At 47.9% G+C, this 25,022-nt stretch overlaps 1 protein-coding gene across 1 annotated transcript in view; it reads left to right on the top strand.

Moving 5' to 3' along the window:
* ASPH (aspartate beta-hydroxylase) overlaps nucleotides 1–25,022 on the top strand; it is a 452,693-nt gene that overhangs the window by 457 nt on the left and 427,214 nt on the right. The gene's annotated exons all lie outside the window — the stretch shown is intronic.

Below are 25,022 nucleotides of genomic sequence, written 5' to 3'. Positions count from 1 at the left end.
ATCTGGCCTGGCACAGCATCGTTGCTGTGTATGTCACTCACAGTAGAGTGACTGGATTGGGGGGAGCAGGGGGTTGGAGTTGGGGGGGGGGGGGGGGGGGGGGGTTAGCAGATGTGTTAGGCATCACCTCCCTGCTATGGAGCGCTGGCACTAAGCTGGGATCCAGATGTTTCAGTGGCGTATTGGCTGGGTTATAGTGTGCATGCCAGGGACTGCAGACAGGGTGAATGCGGAGTCACACTGGGGTCAGCTCCCAGGCACTCCTTCTAGTTACACATTAGCTCTCGGTGCTGCTCCCAGGGTAGGATCACAGGATACTGTTCCATAGGTTAAAGGCCAGAATACACCTTTCACCCAGTTCGTATCAGTTTAAATTGTGCATTAAGTTTGGTTTTATGACTTTTCTTTGTCCTAATTATGTAGTTTGTAAATCAATATTTATGTTTCTAGATCTAAACACCCCACTAGGTATTTTTGTACCCTGTTTGGGTATATTATGCTATAAACCCTGTAACTGCTGGATATGCTCACTCAAAGCAATCATAGCTGTCCAATCACTGGCAACTTCTAAAGAGGTGTTTAATCTCCTTGCTTAGATTTGTGATTAGAAATGCAGAATGTGAGGTGTGGCTGAAACTTCTGTCAAGTGTGCTGGTTCATAGTTGCTGAGTGTATGGGAGTAACATACTGCAGCACCGAACGCGTCATAAACTTCAAACTATATAGGTATTTAGAATTGAGTAAGAAGTCTTCATATTGAGCAAAATTGAATACCTAGGAAAATAGGCCATCTAGATTAGTCTTGAAATCATTAATTGGCTGCAGTTACTGAGTAATTAACATTTGAAATGGAAGCCAAACTCACTAAGGTGGCAGTAATGTAGGGTTGTGTGGTTCAGTGCATCACAAAACACAATGAATAAGAGCTGAGTCAGCGGAATCTTGGATGGAAAAGAACATGGGACATTTCTTCTTTTGAAAAACACTGTTGTGCTTCATTAACCCTTCCAGACCACAACTGTCTTCTTTCAATTAGTTTCACTTTCATGTTCTTTATGGAAGTCAGTGCTTAATAATAATTACTACTACAGTATATTTTTTACTATTGGCCAATATCTTTCCACATAAATGTTACTGTGGTGGACACTTTTTTTTTTTTTTTTTTTTTTTTTCCCCTGTTACTTAATGCATTCTATATATATATTGGGTGGATAGATTGTACTATATACTATTTGCAGTAGTAATTAATTTTTTCAGTATAAACGTTGAAGAGATTATTTATTTATTTATTTATTTATTACCAGTTATTTATATAGCGCGCACATATTCCGCAGCGCTTTCCAGAGAATATTTGTCCATTCACATCAGTCCCTGCCCCAGTGGAGCTTACAATCTATATCGCATGTACACGCACACACTTTCACGCTAGGGTTAATTTTTGTTGGGAGCCAATTAACCTACCAGTATATTTTTGGATTGTGGGAGGAAACCGGAGTACCCGGAGGAAACCCACGCAAGTACGGGGAGAATATACAAACTCCACACAGTTGGGCCATGGTGGGAATTGAACCCATGACCTCAGTGCTGTCAGGCGGTAATGCTAACCATTACACCATCCGTACTGCCCGTAAGAGTTCCACACTCCTTTTGGGTGAGCAGTGGTAAGGAAAAGGAAAAGTTTGTTTTTATACCAGGGTTTTCTACTTTTCACAACTTTACCATGGCTGCTAATCACAGAGGAATCCCCCATCATGTCTGCAGTGCAGTCAATAAATATCAGTAGCTACAACACTATTTTTCTTTAGTTAAAATACTATGTAATGTTAATGTCTGTTATGCTTATTTTATCATTTGGAAAAAGTTTGTGATAGGCTATGTACATTTTGGATGTTTGCAATATAACTTTATGGGGACATAATACATCTTGGTAAATGCAAATGTTTGTATTTTCTATATATTCTAATATACATTAGAGATTTGCAATATCTTCAAGTTAAGGCACTTAACATTACAATGTTGTGTAGTTTTCATTGAAAATTTTCTGTCTAAAGTTCAAGTTTATTATGTAATTGCAGAAAGCTATGTGTTCTGTCATTTTCTGTATAAACTACTCTACATGCTATATTGATTTTCTTTTTATGACACTTTTAAGTAGCTTTTAAATATTTCCTAAAAGGTATTTTAAATGAATAATTGATATGGTTTGTAAGTATGTGCATAGTTTTCTTTCAGAACTGTACAGACTACGTAATTGCTTCCACATGTTTTGGTATTATATACGCCTAGAGCAGGGATGGGGAACCTTTGTCCCTCCAGCTGTTGTTGAACTACACATCCCAGCATGCCCTGCAACAGTTTTAGCATGGCCATATAACAAAACTGTAGCACGGCATGCTGGTATATGTAGTTCAAAAACAGTTGGAGGGCCAAAGGTTCCCCATCCCTGCTCTAGACAAATCATTGGTTCTATTTAGCTGTGGTGTCTAAATAGCTACTGCAGCCAACAAACAAATTAGTGGCTTAATGGGGGGAATTCAGTTGGATTTCCCCACAGCCGCCACTAGATGGTGCCCAACGGAGCAATTCAATTGTTGCTCTATTTAGATGTGACGGGCTGTAATGTACGAAGTGACCCTTTTAGGTGCCCAGTTTTACGTGGCTAAATCTGCCACGCAAAAGATTTGCATCGCCCCCAATATATCACAAAGGCTGCACCTTCTAGTTACTGTGTGGGGCATTTAACGATGATTGATTTTTGCTGATTCTATTTTTTTCCTTTAATTTGGAAGGGGTGTATTGCTATTCATAGATTCTTTTTTTGTGCCTTGTTTAACTCCTAACATCCCGTTTCCAATCATTTATACAGTTCTGAAGTTAATGTTTGCCTCTTTAGCTAAGTTATTTAAACAAAAAACGTTGAACCAAGAGGCTGACAAAAGAGCTTGTATATGTAATGACCCACAATGCCAGCTTATGGAGATGGTTCTAATGTTCAACACTAGCAGTCTTTGAAGAAACAGGCAAGGGTTATGTCTGATGCCTTTTCTGAGAAGGGGTTCCCTAATCAACTATTGGAGGTTTTATTTGAAGTACACTTTTAAAGGAAAACTATTGCAACATAGTATTAGACTTAAACCACAAAACACACAAACTTCTCAACAAGATAGGTTGCATAACTTTATTGGGCAGTAAATAATAAATTCCAGAGATAATCCGGATACATGCGAATAGTTCAACTGTTAACGATCTTCAGCAAGGATGAAATCTGTAGAGCAGCACCGATCACATGGACAAGACCTCCAAAAGCCACAATTGATAAAGTAATAATAAGCCCAAATAGCAAATAATATCTTCAATAAATGATCATGACACAAAGCCATGATCATAAAACTGGAGATGCTCATTGTGCATCAACCTATTACTATGAAATAGTAACTTACTACCAAGATTTAATAATACAGCTTTTGTTTTGCAACAAAGTCAGGTTGAGCAATGAGTGCCTACAGCTGCTGATCAATTGTGTGCTGTAATTTAACAACATAACAGTAAACATTGTCATTTGTATTCAAATTGTATCTGTACTTGATACACAGATATTACCCAGGCAGTAGTAAATAAGCATTGTACCTAGGCACCAATTCGTCTTAATACAAGAACTTCTGATTTCTAAAGCATTGAAGTGATATTCTTCCTGATTGTGACATGAAATTGTGGCGCTGATGCCCTGCAAACAAGGGATGGCCACTTAGTCATGAATATGACCCTCTTTGGACATACCAAACAGTGGGCCTAATTCACTCTGCTACTGCTAAAAATCACATGTGAAAAGCCACCCTGAAAGGAGAAAAGACGCCCACAAATGCATTTGTAAATCTGCCTATGCATTAGCAGAATCACGATGCATATGGCTGACCCCAGCGTACTCAAAACGATGAGATTGCAGTCGCACCCGGCGTCATGGTTTTTGAATGCGGCGTTTGCAGATGACGTCCGATACATGCCCCGAAAACGGCCTTGACATGCGTGTGTTTTCCCAATCACCCCCCCACAAATGCCAGGTTACCACCCACAAATGGTCACTTCCTGTCAATCAGTGCATTCTCTTTACAGTTAAGCTGCATACGCAGTGCGATCGCATTTTGCCCTTTGTGCACATGCAGTGTATTCGCAGCACATGTGCAATTTCACATTTGCAAACTATAATGAATCATGCCCAGTATTACCAAAAAGTAAGTTGTGTTCATCTATAACAGTGGTTCCCGAACTCTGTCCTCAAGGACCCCCCAAAGTTCATGTTTTCCAGGTCTCACAGATAATTAGCTTCACCTGTGGATCTTTTAAAATGTGCCCGTGAGTAATGATTACACCTGTGTACCTGCTTGGTGACCTGGAAAACATGAATTGTTGGGGATCCTTGAGGACAGGGGGTTATTGACGCAACCACAATAACCCTATTGGTGACGCCACTGTGCACGCACAGGCACCGTCCTGAGCAGCCGCAAATGCAATCAGCGCGCATTGAGTGTGAACGCCTCTGCCTGATTGACAGGCAGAGGCATTGGTAGGGTGAGAAGGGATGGAGAGAGTAAAATGGGGATGGGTAGGCAGCGTTTTTGGGGCAGCTGCATGACCTCACACGTAGCCGCTCTGATGAGGGTGGCTGACCTCCTTCAAACACAGCCTAGCTGAGGCTGCAGGGGGTCGTCCACAGCTGCTGCGATTACAATTGCCAGGCTATTCTGCATGCTGGGCGGCCATTGCCCTGCAATGGGCGGCCCCCCAGAATGCAAAAATAGGATTTTGGTTACCTACCGGTAAATCCTTTTCATGTAGTCCGGTAGAGTCACCATAGGCCACAAATATAAATGTAATCATGTATTATTGCCTTGTTAACAAACGTATTAGGCAAACAGGATGCCTGCAATGGGTTCTAATTAAAAGTCTACTTTGGATAAAAATTGTCAAAAAAAAAAAAAAAAAAAAGTCCCAACATAAATTTTAGCAGAACCAATGACATGTGTGATCTAATATTTTTTTAAAACACAACATACATTTTAAGCACCTTCATCCTTATACATCAGTGGTTCTCAAACTCCCGAAGTTATTCGGTACGGTGGCGATGCTTTTGAACTCGCTGAGTAGTTCCCTGCCTACGCTGGCAGGCGGCTACCCACCGCATCGTGGGTCACAGCCACCGCGGTCTGCCCCAATGGTCAGGACACGCCTGTGTTGCTCAGACCGCGCCCCACTAATAGCGTTCTAATGCCATTGACCCGCCCCCCTCCTGCCCCGCGACTGGCTCTGCCTGTCAATCAGGCAGAGGCAATCGCAACCCTGAGATGCTGTTAGCATTTCACTGGGCCTCCCAGGGTGTGCACACGAAGTGCGCCAGTTACACGAGCGCACTCCACAAAGGGCTTCAGACTGCGATCGCTGCCGCGATCCAGTCTGAATTACCCCCTTTGTACGGATAGCAGATTCTGCCAAAAAGCAAAATCTGCAATCCTTTCTCTCATGTCCTAGAGGATGCTGGGGTCCACATTAGTACCATGGGGTATAGGCGGGTCCACTAGGAGCCATTGGCACTTTAAGAAGTTTGAGAGTGTGGGCTGGCTCCTCCCTCTATGCCCCTCCTACCAGACTCAGTCTAGAAACTGTGCCCGAGGAGACTGACCTCTTCAAGAGAAGGATTTTACACAGCTAGTGGCGAGATTCACACCAGCTCACACATACAAGGCACATCAAGCTAACTAGCTTGAAACGCAGCAACTGCTGAAACATTACTTACCAAGTAACAATGCAGTACTCGACTAAAACTAAGTTGTACTGAACCAAATAACAATAGCAGGAAAACTAAGCGCGGGGCGGGTGCCCAGCATCCTCTACGGACTACGAGAAAAGGATTTACTGGTAGGTAACCAAAATCCTATTTTCTCTTCCGTCCTAGAGGATGCTAGGGTCCACATTTAGTACCATGGGGATGTACCAAAGCTCCCAGAATGGGAGGGAGAGCGCAGAGGCTCCTGCAGAACTGATTGACCAAACTTCAGGTCCTCAGCGGCCAAAGTTTTGAACTTGTAGAACTTTGCAAACGTGTTCGACCCAGACCAAGTAGCCGCCCAGCAAAGCTGTAAAGCTGCGACACCCCGGGCAGCCGCCCAGGAAGAACTCGCCTTACGAGTAGAGTGGGCCTTAACAGACGTAGGACACGGCAATCCTGCCGTAGAGTACGCATGCAGGATAGTGAACCTGATCCAGCGAGAGATTGTCTGCTTAGAAGCACGACACCCAAGTTTCTTGGGATCGTACAGGACGAACAGAGTCCGATTTCCTGTGACGAGCAGTCCTCTTCACATAGATTTTTAGAGCCCTTAAAACATCCAAAGACTTTGATGAAATTAAGGAGTCAGTAGCCACTGGAACCAAAATAGGTTGGTCAATATGAAATGAGGACACAACCTTCGGATGAAACTGCTGACGTGCCCGAAGCTCAGCCCTTTCTTCATTAAAGATAAAGTATGGGCTTCTACAGGACAAAGCTCCCAACTCCGATACACGTCTAGCAGAAGCTAAGGCCAACAAAGTGACGGCCTACCACGTGAGAAACTTGACCTCAACCTACTGTAGAGGCTCAAACCAGTCCGACTGGAGGAACTGCAATACCACGTTAAGATCCCATGGCGCCGTAGGTGGCACAAAGGGAGGTTGGATGTGCAGAACTCCCTTCAAAAAAGTCTGAACCTCAGGGAGGGCAGCCAACTGTCTCTGGAAGAAAATGGATAGGGCCGAAATTTGGACCTTTATGGATCCCAACCTCAGGCCCATAGGCCCATATCCACACCTGCTTGCAGGAAGAGGAGAAAACATCCCAGTTGAAACTCCACCGTAGGAAACTTCTTGGACTAACACCAAGATGCATATTTTTTCCAAATACGATGGTAATGTTTAGACATAACTCCTTTCCTAGCCTGTATCAGGGTAGGAATAACCTTGTTCGGAATGCTCTTCCGAGCTAGTATCTGGCGTTCCACCTCCATGCCATCAAACGCAGCCGTGGTAATTCTTGATAGGCGAACGGCCCTTGCTGCAGCATATCCTCCCGAAGAGGAAGAGGCCTCTGCTCGTCTTGCAGTATATCCAGAAGATCTGCGTACCAAGACCTTCTTTGCCAGTCTGGAGCAATGAGGATCGCTTGAACCCTTGTTCTCCTTAGAAGTTTTAGCACTCTTGGAATTTGTGGGAGTGGTGGAAACACGTACACCGACTGGAAAACCTACGGAGTCACCAGGGTGTCCACCGCCACTGCTTGCGGGTTCCTCGACCTGGAACAATATCGCCAAAGCTTCTTGTTGAGACGAGAGGCCATCATGTCGATTTGAGGTACACCCCAAAGATCTGTTACCTCCGTGAACACCTCTGGATGGAGTCCCTTCTCTTCTGGATGGAGATCGTTTCTGCTGAGGAAGTCCGCTTTTCAGTTGTCTACTCCCGGAATGAAGATTGTTGACAGCGCCAGCATGTGTTTTTCTGCCCAGAGGATGATTCTTGTTACCTCTGACATTGCAGCTCTGCTCTTCGTTCCGCCCTGTTGGTTGATGTAAGCTACAGTCGTTACATTGTCCGACTACACTTGAATGGCCCGATTTCTCAGAAAATGGGCCGCTTGGAGAAGACCGTTGTAGACGGCTCTTAGTTCTAGAATGTTTATCGGCAGGCCGGCTTCCAGACTTGACCACCTTCCTTGGAAGGTCTCCCTTTGAGTGACTGCGCCCCAGCCTCGGAAACATGCATCCGTGGTTAGAAGGATCCAGTTCTGAATCCCGAACCTGCAACCCTCCAGAAGGTGAGGTAGTTGCAACCACCAGAGGCGTGAAATCCTGGCCTTTGGCGACAGACGTATCCTCTAGTGCATATGTAGATGGGATCCCGACCACTTGTCCAGGAGATCCAGTTGGAAGGACCGAGCATGAAACCTCCCATACTGTAGAGCCTCGTAAGAGGCCACCATCTTCCCCAGAAGGCGAATGCACTGATGAACCGACACTCAGGCTGGCTTCAGGACATCCCGGACTATTGTTCGTATCACCAACGCTTTTTCCTCTGGAAGAAACACCCTCTTCACCTCTGTGTCAAGGATCATTCCCAGAAAGGACAACCTCCTGGTTGGCTCCAAAAGGGATTTTGGAAGATTCGGGATCCAACCGTGTTCTCTGAACAGGTGGGTCGTGAGAAGAATGGACTGTAACCGCTTCTCCTTGGGCGGTGCCTTTATCAGCAGATCGTCCAGATATGGAATTATGTTCACCCCCTGTCTGCGGAGGAGAACCATCATTTCCGCCATCACCTTGGTGAATACCCTCGGTGCCGTGGAGAGGCCAAATGGCAGGGCTTGGAACTGGTAGTGACAGTCTAACAGTGCGAATCGGAGGTAAGCTTGATGCGGTGGCCAAATCGGAATGTGGAGGTTCGCATGCTTGATATCCAGGGATACCAGAAATTCCCCCTATTCCAGACCTGATATCACTGCCCTTAGAGACTCTATTTTGAACTTGAACTCCTTTAAAAAGGAATTCAGCGATTTTTAGGTTCAGAATGGGCCTGACCGAACCATCCGGTTTCGGTACCACGAAAAGCTTCGAATAGTAACCTTTGTTTTGCATATGAGGAGGGACCAGTACAATAACCTGTGCCTCCACCAACTTCTGGACGGATATCTGCAGGATCGTCCTCTCTGCCAGCAAAGCTGGCAAGCCTGATTTGAAGAATCTGTGAGGAGGGAGATCTTGAAATTCCAGCCTGTACCACTGGGACGCAATATCTTGCACCCAGGGATCCAGGCCGGACGACACCCAGACGTGACAGAAATGCCTGAGTCTCGCTCCCACCGGCCCCACCTCCGGGGCGTGCAGTCCACCGTCATGCGGAGGACTTTGGTGTACCTGAAGCAGGTTTCTGTTCCTGGGAACCTGCAGCAGCAGGTTTCTTGGACTTGGGCCGACCTCCCCAAAAGAAGGTGTTGGACTTGGCCTTTCTGGGCTTGGCAGGCCGAAAGGGTTGTGGTGCAGTTGAAGAAAAGGGTTTCTTCTGAGCAGGTGCAGCTGATGGAAGAAAAGATGACTTATCCTCCGTAGCCGTGGAGATCCACGCATCTAACGCTTTCCCCAAAGAGAGCCTGACCTGTGTAGGGTAGGGTCTCCACACTTCTCCTCCTGGTTTCCGCGTCGGCAGACCACTGGTGCAACCACAGTCCTCGACGAGCGGAGACAGACATGGAAGAAATTCCTGCAGACATGGAACCCAGGCCTTTCATGGATTCTACCAGAAATCCTGCCGAATACTGAATGTTACGTAAAAACAATTCAACATCACATTTCTCCATAGTATCCAAATCTTCAAGTAACGTGCCTGACCACTTTACTATAGCTTTGGCAATCCAAGCACTGGCAATAGTGGGACGTAGTATTGCCCCAGAAACAGTGTACATGGATTTGAGCGTATTATCAATCTTACGATCAGCCGGCTCTTTCAAGGCGGTAGATCCTGGAACAGGTAAAACCCCCTTTCTCTAACATCCTAGAGGATGCTGGGACTCCGTAAGGACCATGGGATATAGACGGGCTCCGCAGGAGACATGGGCACTTTAAGAAAGACTTTGACTCTGGGTGTGCACTGGCTCCTCCCTCTATGCCCATCCTCCAGACCTCAGTTTGAGACTGTGCCCAGAGGAAGATGGGTGCTCTGCAGGGAGCTCTCCTGAGTCTCCTGCTAAGAAAGTATCTTTGTTAGGTTTTTTATTTTCAGGGAGCACAGCTGGCAACAGACTCTCTGCATCGAGGGACTGAGGAGAGAGGAGCAGACCTACTTAAATGATAGGCTCTGCTCCTTAGGCTACTGGACACCATTAGCTCCAGAGGGATTGGAACACAGGTTCGTGCTGGGCGTTCATCCCGGAGCCGCGCCGCCACCGTCCTCCTCACAGAGCCGGAAAAAAGAAGGCTTCAAAGGCGGCAGAAGACTTCGTGAGCTTCACTGAGGTAACGCACAGCACTGCAGCTGTGCGCCATTGCTCCCATACACCTCACATACTCCGGTCACTGTAAGGGTGCAGGGCGCAGGGGGGGGCGCCCTGGGCAGCAATATAAACCTCTCCTATGGCAAAATGAACTATATACATGTACAGGTGGGCACTGTACATGTATATTAAAGAGCCCCCGCCATGTTTCACATATTTTGAGCGGGACAGAAGCCCGCCGCCGAGGGGGCGGGGCTTCTCCCTCAGCACTCACCAGCGCCATTTTTTCTCCACAGCACCGCTGAGCTTGACACACGGTGAAAGAGGGTTTTAAAGTAGAGGGAGGGCACATAATTGGCGGGCATATATACTATAACAGCGCTACTGGGTAAACATTCTGTGTTTTTTCTGGGTCATATAGCGCTGGGGTGTTTGCTGGCATACTCTCTGTCACTCCAAAGGGCCTAAAAGGGGAACCTGTCTTCAGAAAAGAGATTCCCTGTGTGTGTGGAGTGTGTCGGTACGCGTGTGTCGACATGTTTGACGATGAAGGCTCACCTAAGGAGGAGGGAGAGTGCATGATTGTCAGGACGCCGTCGGCAACGCCGACACCGGACTGGATGGATATGTGGAATGTCTTGAATGCTAATGTAAATTTATTACATAAGAGATTAGACAAAGCTGAGGCTAGGTAACAGGTAGTCAGACCGTGCCTGTCCCAGTGGTACCGGGACCTTCCGGGTCTCAAAAGCGCACATTATCCCAGATCACTGACACAGATACCGACACACGTATTCAGATTTCAGTGTCGACTATGAGGACGCAAAGTTACAGCCAAAAGTGGCTAAGGGTATTCGTTACATAATTATTGCTATTAAAGAGGTTTTGCATATCACGGAGGAACCCCCTGTCCCTGACACGAGGGTACACATGTATAAAGAGAAGAAACCTGAGGTCACCTTTCCGTCCTCATATGAGCTAAGCGAATTGTGCGAAAAGGCTTGGGAATCTGCAGACAGGAGATTACAAGTTTCCAAGAGGATTCTTAAGGCGTAACCCTTCCCACAAAAGGACAGGATACGATGGGAATCTTCGCCTAAAGTAGACAAGGCGTTGACACGCTTATTGAAGAAGGTAGCACTGCCATCCCAGGATACGGCTACCCTCAAGGATCCTGCTGATCGTAAGCAGGAAGTTACCATGAAGTACATTTACACACATTCTGGTACTATTATTAGACCGGCTATGGCATTGGCCTGGGTTTGTAGTGCTGTCGCAGCATGGACAGATTCCTTATCTACGGAGATTGAGACCCTAGATAAGGACACCATTTTAATGACCCTAGGGCATATCAAGGATGCTGCGTTATATATGAGGGATGTTCAGAGAGACATTTGTTTACTAAGCTCCAGAATAAATGCTGTCTATTTCTGCTAGGCGACTATTGTGGACCCGGCAGTGGACGGGGGATGCCGACTCAAAGCGGCATATGGAGTCGTTGCCTTACAAGGGGGAGGAGTTGTTTGGTGAAGGCCTCTCGGACCTTGTCTCTACTGCTACAGCAGGTAAATCGAATTTTTTTGCCTTATGTTCCCCCGCAACCTAAAAAGGCGCCGCATTACCAAATGCAGTCCTTTCGTTCCAATAAAAACAAAAAGGTACGGGGTTCGTCCTTTCTTGCCAGAGGTAAAGGCAGGGGAAAAAAGCTGCACACAGCTAGTTCCCAGGAGCAGAAGTCCTCCCCTGCGTCTGCAAAATCCACCGCATGACGCTGGGGCTTCCCTGGGGGAGTCAGCTCAAGTGGGGGCACGTCTTCGATTTTTCAGCCACATCTGGGTCCACTCACAGGTGGATCCCTGGGCAATAGAGATTGTTTCCCCGGGATACAAGCTGGAATTCGAAGAGGTGCCTCCTCGCCGGTTTTTCAAATCGGCCCTACCAGCTTCTCCTTCGGAGAGGGAGTTGGTGTTAAATGCAATTCAAAAATTGTGTCTTCAGCAGGTGGTAATCAAGATTCCCCTTCTGCAACAAGGGAAGGGGTATTACTCGACCCTGTTTGTGGTCCCGAAACCGGACCGTTCGGTCAGACCCATTTTGAATTTATAATCCCTGAACCTGTACTTAAAAAGGTTCAAGATGGAATCGCTCAGAGAGGTCATCGCCAGCCTGGAGGGGGGGGGGGGGATTGGATGGTTTCCTTGGACATAAAGGATGCATACCTTCATGTTCCGATATTCCCTCCTCATCAGGCGTTCCTGAGATTTGCGGTACAGGACTGTCATTACCAATTTCAGACGTTGCCGTTTGGGCTTTCCACGGCCCCGAGGATTTTTACCAAAGTAAAGGCGGAGATGATGGTGCTCCTGCGCAAGCAGGGGGTTACAATTATCCCATACTTGGACGATCTCCTCATAAAGGCGAGATCTCGAGAGAAGTTACTGGACAGCGTTTCACTGTCTGTGAGGACGTTACAGCAACACAGCTGGATTCTCAATATTCCGAAGTCTCAGCTGGTTCCTACAACGTGTTTGACCTTTTTGGGCCTGATTCTGGACACAGACCAGAAAAAGGTTTTTCTTCCGATGGAAAAGGCTCAGGAGCTCATGGCTCTGGTCAATAACCTATTAAAGCCAAAGACGGTGTCAGTGCATCACTGCACATGTGTCCTGGGGAAGATGGTGGCGTCTTACGAGGCCATCCCCTTCGGCAGGTTCCATGTGAGGACTTTTCAATGGGACCTACTGGACAAGTGGTCCGGGTCTCATCTACAAATGCATCAAAGGATCGTTCTGTCTCCCAGAGCCAGGGTATCTATCCTGTGGTGGCTGCACAGTGCTCACCTCCTAGAGGGCCGCAGGTTCGGCATTCAGGACTGGATCCTGGTGACCACGGACGCAAGCCTCCGAGGTTGGGGAGCAGTCACACTGGGAAGAAATTTTCAAGGTCTCTGGTCAAGTCTAGAGACTTGTCTTCACATCAACGTCCTAGAATTGAGGGCCATATACAACGCCCTACGTCAAGCGGAGGCATTGCTTCGCGACAAGCCAGTCCTGATTCAGTCGGACAATGTCACAGCAGTAGCTCATGTAAACCGCCAAGGCGGCACAAAGAGTAGGGTGGCAATGGCAGAAGCCACCAGAATTCTTCGCTGGGCGGAAGGTCATGTAAGCGCACTGTCAGCAGTGTTCATTTCGGGAGTGGACAACTGGGAAGCGGACTTCCTCAGCAGACACGACCTGCATCCGGAAGAGTGGGGACTTCATCAGGAAGTCTTCGCACAGATCGTGGGTCAGTGGGGACTGCCCCAAATAGACATGATGGCGTCCCGTCTTAACAAAAAGTTAAAGCGGTATTGCGCCAGATCAAGAGACCCTCAGGCGGTAGTGGTAGACGCCCCGGTGACACCTTGGGTGTTCAGGTCGGTCTATGTGTTTCCTCCTCTTCCTCTCATACCCAAGGTGTTGAGAATAATGAGACAAAGAGGAGTGAGAGCAATCCTCGTGGCTCCGGATTGGCCACGAAGGACTTGGTATCCAGATCTGCAGGAGTTGCTCACAGAAGATCCGTGGCCTCTTCCTCTACGGCAGGACCTGCTGCAACAGGGGCCCTGTCTGTTCCAAGACTTACCGCGGTTGCGTTTGATGGCATGGCGGTTGAACGCCGGATCCTAGCGGAAAAAGGTATTCCGGATGAGGTTATTCCTACCCTGACCAAGGCTAGGAAGGACGTGACATCGAAACATTATCACCGCATATGGAGAAAATGTTTCTTGGTGTGAGGCCAGGAATTCTCCTACGGAGGAGTTCCATTTGGGCCGTCTCCTTCACTTCCTTCAGACTGGAGTGAATTGGGCCTAAAATTAGGGTCCATAAGGGTTCAAATTTCGGCCTTATCCATTTTCTTTCAAAAAGAATTGGCTTCTCTTCCTGAAGTACAGACTTTTGTAAAGGGAGTACTGCATATTCAGCCCCCGTTTGTGCCTCCGGTGGCGCCTTGGGACATTAATGTGGTGGTAAGTTTCCTTAAGTCACATTGGTTTGAACCTCTCAACACGGTGGAGTTGAAGTACCTCACTTGGAAGGTGGTCATGTTGTTAGCCTTAGCTTCAGCAAGGCGAGTTTCGGAACTAGCGGCTTTGTCACATAAAAGCCCCTATCTGGTTTTTCATGTGGATAGGGCGGAATTGAGGACTCGTCATCGGTTCCTTCCTAAAGTGGTCTCATCTTTTCATATGAACCAACCCATTGTTGTGTCTGTGGCTATGCGTGACTTGGAGGATTCCGAGTCCTTGGATGTGGTCAGGGCTTTGAAGATTTATGTGGCCAGAACAGCTAGGGTCAGGAAGACAGAAGCACTGTTTGTCCTGTATGCAGCCAACAAGGTTGGCGCTCCGGCTTCTAAGCAGACTATTGCTCGCTGGATCTGTAACACGATTCAGCAGGCGCATTCTACGGCAGGATTGCCGTTACCAAAATCTGTTAAGGCCCATTCCACTAGGAAGGTGGGCTCTTCTTGGGCGGCTGCCCGAGGGGTCTCGGCTTTACAGTTGTGCCGAGCAGCGACTTTGTCGGGTTCAAACACCTTTGCAAAGTTCTATAAGTTTGATACCCTGGCTGAGGAGGACCTCCTGTTTGCTCAATCGGTGCTTCAGAGTCATCCGCACTCTCCCGCTCATTTGGGAGCTTTTGTATAATCCCCATGGTCCTTACGGAGTCCCAGCATCCTCTAGGACGTTAGAGAAAATAAGATTTTACACCTACCGGTAAATCTATTTCTCGTAGTCCGTAGAGGATGCTGGGTGCCCGTCCCAAGTGCGGACTTCTCCTGCAAGACTTGTATATAGTTATTGCTTACATAAGGGTTATGTTATAGTTTCATCGGTTTGGACTGGGACTATGTTGTTTGTTCATACTGTTAACTGGGTAGTTTATCACAAGTTATACGGTGTGATTGGTGTGGCTGGTATGAATCTTGCCCTTGGATTAACTAGAATCCTTTCCTCGTACTGTCAATCTCCTCTGGGCACAGTTTCTCTAACTGAGGTCTGGAGGAGGGGCATAGAGGGAGGAGCCAGTGCACACCCAGAGTCAAAGTCTTTCTTAAAGTGCCCATGTCTCCTGCGGAGCCCGTCTATACCCCATGGTCCTTACGGAGTCCCAGCATTCTCTACAGACTACGAGAAATAGATTTACCGGTAGGTGTAAAATCTTATTTTTTTTTGAGAGTCTGGATACTGACGCGTCAACCGTGGGCGGTATTTCCTATTTTTTTTTCCTATCCTCTACCAGGAAAGGAAATGCCACCAGAACCCTTTTTAGGGATCTGGAATTTTTTATCCGGGTTTTTCCAAGTTTTTTCAAAAAATAGCATTTAATTCCTTTGACTCAGGGAAGGTTAGCGAGGCTTTCTTATTCTCAGTGAAGTAAGCCTCCTCATCCTGCTCCGGTGTTGTATCAGCAATATTCAACACATCTCTAATAGCCTCCATCTTCAACTGCATCCCTTTAGCAAGAGATGCGGACCCCCGCAACACATCCCCACCACCCTCTGTAGTGTCAGAATCGGTTTCCGTGTCATCCTGCATGATCTGTGCAAGAGCACGTTTATGTGAATATACAGCAGGGAGTCCTGAGGTACCAGAACTGGGCCAGACTGCCATAGAGTTCTGTAAAGCCTGAGTTGCAGATTCATTTCGTGCAACCCTATTTGAAATCTGAAAAATCATAGATTTGATAGAGGATAACCACTCAGGCTCCCTTGCTGGTATCTGGGCTAAACCAGGGCAATCCTGATTACATGGAATGGGATCACCCTGAGAGGACATATCCTCTGCAGCATATGATAGAGTCCCTGGATATAGCAGTATGGAGACCACAGACACTCTACACACACAGGGGAGGGCAGACAGAGTTTCACCCCCAACGATAGCAAGAGAGGCACAGAGATTGGAGCCAACCCACACACCGCGTCTTTTAGGTAAAAGGTGATCCCCTACCAGTGCCGACTGTGCACCTTAATAGATTACACAGCCTGTATACAGCCTCCCCCCCCCCCCCCCCCCCCCCCTCTTCTACAACCCCCTGGTACCGTGAGAGATAGCTGGAGTTGCTGTGGAGGGACTTGCTCTTCCTGGACAGTACTGTGCAGGCAGGAAAATGGCGCTGAACGCTCTGAGGAGAAGCTCCGCCCCCAAAATGGCGCTGTCTTCCCGCTCTTCACAATGATTATACTGGCCTGAGGATAATGCTGGCTGAGATCCACGGACCCCGACAGACTTTCTGACCAGTGCAGGGTTTAGGCGCCGGCTCAGTGCGCCTCCTCACGGCGCTGCAGTGTGCCCCTGAGCTCCGGAGCGCGGTTAATACCGCGCTCCCCACCCTGTTGCCGCCATCTTCACACCACCCCCCCCCCCCCCACTTGCAAGGGGGAGGGGTCGATGACTCACTCGCCACCGATCTTCTGGCACTGTAAGGGGGTATCGGCATGATGCTGGGGTGAGCGATCCCCTGTGGCGGGGAACGATCTATCCCCTCAGGAGCTCAGTGTCCTGTCAGCGGAGATAGTGGCTCAGACCGCGCAGGGCGGACACTACCCCCCCCCCCCCCCCCCTCCCTTCCCCTCTTAGTCCCACGAAGCAGGGAGGCTGTTTCTAAAGAAACTCTGTAGAGCTCCCGTAGCTGTGACCGGTTCCTCCGGGCACATTTTCTAAATGGAGTCTGGTAGGAGGGGCATAGAGGGAGGAGCCAGCCCACGCTCTCAAACTCTTAAAGTGCCAATGGCTCCTAGTGGACCCATCTATACCCCATGGTACTAATGTGGACCCCAGCATCCTCTAGGACGTAAGGGAGAGAAAGGATTGCAGATTTTGCTTTTTAGCAGAATCTGCTATCCGTACAGAGGAGGTAATTCAGACTGGATCGCGGCAGCTATCGCAGTCTGAAGCCCTTTGTGGAGTGCGCTCGTGTAACGGGCGCACTTCGTGTGTGCACCCTGGGAGGCCCAGTGAGATGCTAACAGCATCTCAGGGTTGCGATTGCCTCTGCCTGATTGACAGGCAGAGCCAGTCGCGGGGCGGGTCAATGGCAGAACGCTATTAGTGGGGTGCGGTCCGAGCAACACAGGCGTGTCCGGACCATTGGGGCGGACCGCTGTGGCTGTGACGTCACACGCAGCTGATGTGACCCACGATGCGGTGGGTAGCCGCCTGCCAGCGTAGGCAGGGAACTACTCAGCGAGTTCAAAAGCATCGCCACCGTACCGTACTGAATAACTTCCAGAGTTTGAGAACCACTGATGTATAAGGATGAAGGTGCTTAAAATGTATGTTGTGTTTAGAAAAAAAGAAAAGAAAAATTTTTTTTATCACGCATGTCATTGGTTCTGCTAAAATTTATGTTGGGACTTTCTTTTTTTTGTCAATTATTATCCAAAGTAGACTCTTCATTAGAACCCATTGCAGGCATCCTGTTTGCCTAATACGTTTGTTAACAAGGCGATAATACATGATTACATTTATATTCGTGGCCTATGGTGACTCTACCGAGACGCCCACCGTCTGTTGCGCTAATCTACAAAGACGCACCATCGGAGATTACACAAGTCCTATGGAAGCACAGAATCTCCATATGAATGTGTCTGCGCAATCGCTGACCGTAACACCTCTGCGTCTGGCTAAACTTCCGGCCCAGTTAACACCCAGAAGCACCCATAAAAATTGCATGGATCCGTGTGCAATTTTTGTTTTGAGGCTGCTGAATCTATTAAAAATTCACAGTAAGAATGGGAGGCCCTGACAGTGTTCGCAAAAACGCGCTATAGCGCGTATTTTACCCCAAAACGGAGGATGAGGACTCACTTTTTAATAATGGGAGGGTCCCCGGGGACACGCTCCGCTGGGATGCACTCTGGCGCTGTGCGCTTGCTCTGACGTTACTTGTCAGACATGCGCGTCGGGAGGCTGCGGCTGCTGCTGGGCGGGAGGACGCAGAGAGTACCACGCTCCCGCTGAGAGGAGCGAGGGACTGCATGATCATGCCGCCGACCACGGGAAGCCGCAGCGCGGCTCTCCGGGGAGGGATGAGGTTCGAGCGAGCCGGAGTCTGTGTCAGAGCCGGAGCCGCGGCCGGGTGACATTACTCGGCAGTGATGAAGTTTGCCGGACCCGCCACCAGGAGATAGCTCCCTGCAGTGCAGAAATTGAGGATGCAGGTAGGGCGCTGGGACAGTGGGGAAAGGAGTGTGTGGTGCTGGAGTCAGTGTGCAGGGCCAGGCAGAAACAGCAGCATGCCAATGCTCCCTTCACAGTATCTGCCCCTTCTCCAGCCCAGTGTCCCCCAGCATTACTGACCCTGCCAGCAGAGCGTTTCCCCCTTCCCTCCCCATACAGTCCACTGTACCATCTCACTGCCCTCCCATCTAAAACCCTCAATCAGTCCAGACACACTGATCCCCCCCCCCCACCCAGTGTCACACCCCTATCTCACTGCCACCTTCCCACCCTGCTCAGTGCCTCCCCATTCATAGTGTCACCCCATACAGCCCAGTGTCCCCCACCATCTCATGGACTCCGTCATCCCAGTCTCCCCTCCCCCAACCAGCCCCCTGCCCCCATCTCACTGCCCCCTCAACAAGAACCCCACCAGCCAGTCCCATTACAGTGCCTCCTCATTCATTCCAGTGTACTCCCTTCTACTGCTTAAGGGCCCTACACATTTAACGATCCACGTCGAGCTGCCCGACGGCGGATACAGCCGACGGGCGACCCAGCGGTGGGGGGCAGTGACGGGGGAGTGAAGTTCCTTCACTCCCTCCGTCACCTGGCTCCACAGAAATGCAGGCAAATATGGACGAGATCGTCCATATTGGCCTGCATGCACAAGGGAAGGGGCACCAGCGATGAACGAGCGCGGGGCCGCACATCGTTCATCGCTGGTGCCTCCACACTGAAAGATATGAACGGTATCTCATTCATTAATTAACGAGATCGTTTGTATCTTTCAGTCAGATCGACCAGTGTGTAGGACCTCTTAGTGATCCTGCATCCCACCACCATCTCTCTGCCCCGTCCCCTCCAGACCAGTGCTTTACCTGGCGCAAAGTGTATAACATGCTTTGCCTGGCGCGAAGTGTGTAACGTGCTCTGCCTGGCGCAAAGTGTGTGACGTGCTCTGCCTGGCGCAAAGTGTGTGACGTGCTCTGCCTGGCGCAAAGTGTGTGACGTGCTCTGCCTGGCGCAAAGTGTGTGACGTGCTCTGCCTGGCGCAAAGTGTGTGACGTGCTCTGCCTGGCGCAAAGTGTGTGACGTGCTCTGCCTGGCGCAAAGTGTGTGACGTGCTCTGCCTGGCGCAAAGTGTGTGACGTGCTCTGCCTGGCGCAATGTGAACTGGCACTATTATGTGGCCACGCCCCTTCCCCATGAAGCCACGCCAGTCCTTGCTTCCATGCTTTGGAGAATGGGAGGGGGAGCACCTATTCACTTTCTGCTGGAGGGCACCAAAGTGTCTAGTTACAGCTCTGGTGCATGGTGTCCTGTATGCCACACAGCGCAGCAGCATTGTCACTCCCTCCTCCCGCATGCAACACTTTTAAGTGTCAAAATCAAGTCTGTGTGTTTTTATATTTGAATCATTTAATACGATTAATAAGAGCCTTCATCCCGATGGGACCCAGAAAAGGACAAGTAGGACCCCAATTTTTAAAAGTGAGGGGTCCCTGGGACCCACTTTTTTTTCGGCTCAGCGCGGTCACTGCAGACTCATTGTCCAAATGGGAGAGCCTGTTTGCTCGCAATATATGCACATTGGCTAAGGTGTGTCTTGCGAGATCGTGGATGTCTTCTAGCCGTCCTTCATTATCTGCTTTTAATGCTTGGTGAATGACACTTTTTTCAAAGACCGTTACGTATATATGAAAAACAAGGCTATTTCTAAATTCGAGAAAATCTGGTCCCCTTGGCTTGAATATTCATACTCCTCCCTTAACCTTACACTATAGAGGACAGTGAACGCCTATAATGAAACATGCCCTGGGTTGATGCTGTGCTCGTTGTACTCTATACATGTAATGTTGCTTCACGTACTCTCTATCTTTGTTTCATGTTGTTTTTTTTTTTATTTTATTTTTTTATTTTATTTAGGGTTCTTAGTTATTTGCAGTTTCAATATAAATGGGGGAAAAATGTTTTAATAATGACTACTATACTACTTACAGATTTCGCTACTTTTATTTACTGCACATTGTATGCATTTGCCTGCTAATACGGGCGACTATAGGTACGGTGCCTAATTGATTTTGGTATATCTGGATTGCCTTCCCAGGCACATTGATTCGGATATCTTCTTTTACAATTTATACAATGTTATGCGATGGCTATGTTGTGCAAATGTTCCAATTTCTTGTACTGCAACTGTGTATTGCATTCGCTTTCAAGTGTAATTTGCGATGTCTGTATATGTCAATATATTTTGAATAAAAATTACTCTATTTAAAAAAAAAAAAAAAATTCACAAACTGAGGAAGCTTACTTTTCTCGAATGACCTGAGTTTTTCAGAAATGAGGAAAAAGCGTTTAATAGAAGTGGGTAATACTTTCCCTGAAATATGTTGTTTGGCAATCTGTCATTGGACGGCTTATCTTTGTTTAAACCACACCAATTGTTATCTGTCCAGTTTTTAATAGTCTAACGGTAACGTAAACCAGTACCGGGCAAATGCAAGGTTCCCGATAGAAAATACAATTTAGGATTAAATGCTTGCAGCTATATTTTCTAGTCCTTCCTTTTTTTTTTTTACTCCTGTTGAATTGATGCGCATTTCCCTTGGTTACATAACTCCTTAATTTCTCTTACGTCCTAGAGGATGCTGGGGTCCACATTAGTACCATGGGGTATAGACGGGTCCCTTGGGAGCCATGGGAACTTTAAGAGTTTGATAGTGTGGGCTGGCTCCTCCCTCTATGACCCTCCTACTAGACTCGGTTTAGAAAATGTGCCCGGTGGAGCCGGTCACAGCTAGGGGAGCTCCTAGGAGTTCTTTTAGTTTTATTATTTTATTAAAGAGTTAGATACAGGGAGGCTGCTGGCAACAGCCTCCCTGCTTCGTGGGACTTAGGGGGGAGTAGGATCCAACCCTCTGAGGTTAATGGCCCCTATCTCTGCTGACAGGACACTGAGCTCCTGAGGGTGTTGATCGCAAGCCACCGAGGCGACCGCTCGCTCCCGCAGCACTGCCGCCACCCCCTTACAGAGCCAGAAGACGTCGGTGGTGAGTAGGACGCCAGCTCCCCGCTTGTCGTGCTGTGAGGGGCGCCCTGGGCCAACGCAATACCCTTACACTGGTCACAGAAGCTATCGGGGACACTGTACTGCTGCTAGCAACCATTACTTCAGGCCAGTATAATCTCTAGAAGTGCAGGAAGACTCGCTATTTTAGGGGGCGGAGCTTCTCCTCAGAGCGGATCCAGCACTCACCAGTGCCATTTTCTCCCTGCAGATCACATAGCAGAGACGCTGACACGGAGTGCTGACCTTCCACATAACTCCAGTATCCTGTGCGGTACCAGTGGGTTATAGAAGAAGAGGGGGGGGGGGGGGAGTTTATACTCACATTATTGTACTGTGTAGTCTATTAAGGCTACTCCGTCAGCACCAGGCTTTTATTCTACAACTGCCTACTGGTGCGCTGTGTGTGTTGGCTCCTTATACTCTGTGTCTCTCTGAAGGTACTTGGGGGTAACAGTGTCTGACATTTTCGTGTGTGTGTGTATTATATAGATCACATTACTATATCTAGGGACTCTGTATCTTGTGCTGCAGAGTATTTATCTTCTCCAGAAGAGGTTATTCCATGTACACAGGAATGCAATATACTGTCTCAGCCTTCTGAATCCGAACCACAGTGGGTGGCTTCTATTAAGGGGATGATATCCCAGATTTCATCTAGGATTGCTCATTAGGAGACTGAAACACAGGTTTTGAAAAAATGTATAGTGTATACCCCTGTATATGGACATAAGCCTACACAAGCCGATATCATCTCCCCCAGTGCCGGTGAGAACTTGTGCTATTCCGCCGCTACGGCCCGAGTGCCTAACATCTAACGGGGCTTGGAATCACTGACCGGAGGATCTCTGTGCTCCAAGCAGTCTGCATGTAACCCATACCAACGGGAGGATTACAGCGCTGATGCTAGCGGTGGAGCCACTGAGCGCTGTGTGAGACGGAGCCCGGCGGGAGATGCGGTAGCCGTAAACACTGGTGAGATAAGCTTATCGATGCTACAGCTGCAGTGGATATTCAAGCTACTGTGCTCATAAACTCTATGCCGTAAAGAATCTGCATTTGTAACCACTTGTATACAGACGGGGACGCCTGTCAGAAGCCAATCAGTTGGAAGGCTTTTGCAGGAGATTTGATTCTCTGTTACAAATTCAACTTGGCTATACACCAGAGACACTTTGGACACATTCTATCACAACGCTGTCCCAGCGGGAGAAGAAAAAAGGCATTCCTAATTGTATGCATTTCCTCTAGATATGTGTGGGCTGTGAAATTAAGTGTTCTATAAGTGTTATAATCAAGTATTTAGGAAGCCGAATATTAGAGTTTGATTATTAAGTATTGAGAATTGTTCACTGTGGAGTCAATTCTATTACTCATTTAATGCAATATTGTTTTAATTAGCAATTAAACACTGTCAGTGTAATTAGAGGGTAGCAGTGATAATAATCACTAAGGTAATAGGCTTTTGCAGCAATGCTTAACATGTTTTAGATTTTATTAAGTGTTAATATAAACCATTAATATAAATAGAAAATAATTTTTTTATCTATCCTTTATTTGGGACAGCGCTTTCAATTCAGTTTTTTTTATTTGTAATCTGTAGAGGTTTTGTTGTATTCTACTCCCACTACTTCCTCAAAATCCCCTGATATATGCCCCAAAAAGCGTGCTCTTGCCCAGATAATTTAAGTCGACACGGAAACCCACTCTGATACAGGAGACGCCGATGGGGATATACTGGGGGGGAGGGTAGGCATCCCTTGCTAAGGGGGTGCAACTCATCATTGAGGCCATTAGGAACGTTTTACACATTAGACAAGGTACCTGAACAGGTCGAGGAGGCTTACTTTACAGACAATAAGAAAGCCTCCCTTACCTTCCCTGGGGTCGATTCAATTCGGCAACTTATGAATAGCGCCGGGAATTAGCTCCCGACGCTATTCAATTCAGCTCCAGTTAAGTCGTTGATGGCCCGTTCTCGCCGACTAAACAGGTTGAATTGTCGGGAGAACGGACATTCTCCGACTTAACTCCCCGGCGCGAGGCTGATTCCCGACAGAATCAGCCTCGCGCCGGCCGCGAGGCAGCACTTTTGTCTGGTTTCTTCTCTCATCCCCCAGGGATGAGAGAAGAATTCCCGACAATTGCGGGTAACTAGCAGCTGAATTGAATAGCGTCTGGAGCTAATTCCCGGCGCTATTCATAAGTTGCCGAATTGAATCGACCCCCCTGTGTCTAAGGAATTAAACGCATTATTTGAAAAATCCTGGGAAAACCCGGAGAAAAAATTCCAGATCCCAAAGAGTTCTTGTTGCTTTTCCTTTCCCTGAGGAGGATAGGAAAAAGTGGGGAAACCCCCCTATAATAGACGCTTCTTTATCTAGATTGTCTAAAAAGGTGGTTTTACATGTACCTGGATCTACCGCGTTAAAAGAGCCGTCAGACCGCAAGATTGAGACTACGCTCAAAAGTGGTCAGGCACATTACTAGAGGATTTAGATACTATGGATAGAAGTGACATTGAAATGTTCTTACGTCACATACAGGATTCTGCAGGTTTCATGGTTTAGGCCATGAAGGACCTTGGTCATCTCAATGCACGGACATCTTCCATGGCTGTCTGGGCACGCAGGGGACTCTGGCTGCGCCAATGGTCTGCGGATGTGGAATCCAAGAAGAGTGTTGAGAACCTACCCTTCACAGGTCAGGCTCTGTTTGGGGAAGCTTTGGATGCGTGGATTTCCACGGCAACCGCGGGTAAGTCGACCTTTCTTCCCTCAGCCACTCCGCCGACGAGGAAATCTTATCCTACGTCTACAATGCAGTCCTTTCGGACTGCAAAGGTTCAAAAGTCCAAGTCCCCATCCTTTTTCTTCAGAGGTGGTCGGTGAAAATCCAGGAAACCTGCACCAACAGGTTCACAGGAACAGAAGACTGGTTCTGGTTCCTCAAAATCCTCAGCATGACTGTGGACCTCCCAGCCTGGAGATCGGGCAGGTGGGAGCACGTCTAAGAAATTTCAGTCAGGTCTGGGTACAAGATATTGTGTCCCAGGGGTACAGACTGGAGTTTCAAGAACTCCCACCTCACAGATTTTTCAAATCGGGCTTACCAGCTTTGCTGACAGAAAGGGCTATCCTACAGGAAGCCATTCAAAAATTGGAAAAGGCAAATGTAATTGTTCCAGTTCCACCTCATCTGGAAAACATGGGTTACTACTCAAACCTCTTTGTGGTACCGAAACCGGACGGTTCGGTCAGTCCAATATTGAACCTGAAATCTTTAAATCCCTATTTGAGGGAATTCAAGTTCAAGATGGAGTCTCTGAGAGCGGTGATCTCAGGTCTGGAGGAGAGGGAATTTCTGGTATCTCTGGATATCAAGGATGCGTACCTCCACATTACGATTTGGCCGCCTCACCAGACTTCTCTCAGATTTGCACTGTTAGACTGTCACTATCCATTCCAAGCACTGCCATTTTGGCCTATACATGGCACCGAGGGTGTTCACCAAGGTAATGGCAGAGATGATGCTAATCCTGCGCAAGCAGGGAGTGAACATAATTCCTTATCTGGACAATCTGCTGATAAAAGCATCTTCCAGAGAGAAGTTGTTGCAGAACATTGCTCTCAGAACTCGACTACTCCGGGATCATGGATGGATCCTGAATCTTCCAAAGTCGCATTTGGAGCCGACAAGGAGATTGTTTTTCCTAGGGATGATCCTCGACA

This window comes from Pseudophryne corroboree, chromosome 5 (genome assembly GCF_028390025.1).
Source record: "Pseudophryne corroboree isolate aPseCor3 chromosome 5, aPseCor3.hap2, whole genome shotgun sequence".
Lineage (NCBI taxonomy): Eukaryota > Metazoa > Chordata > Amphibia > Anura > Myobatrachidae > Pseudophryne > Pseudophryne corroboree.
This window is presented reverse-complemented; position numbering and strand designations above follow the sequence as displayed.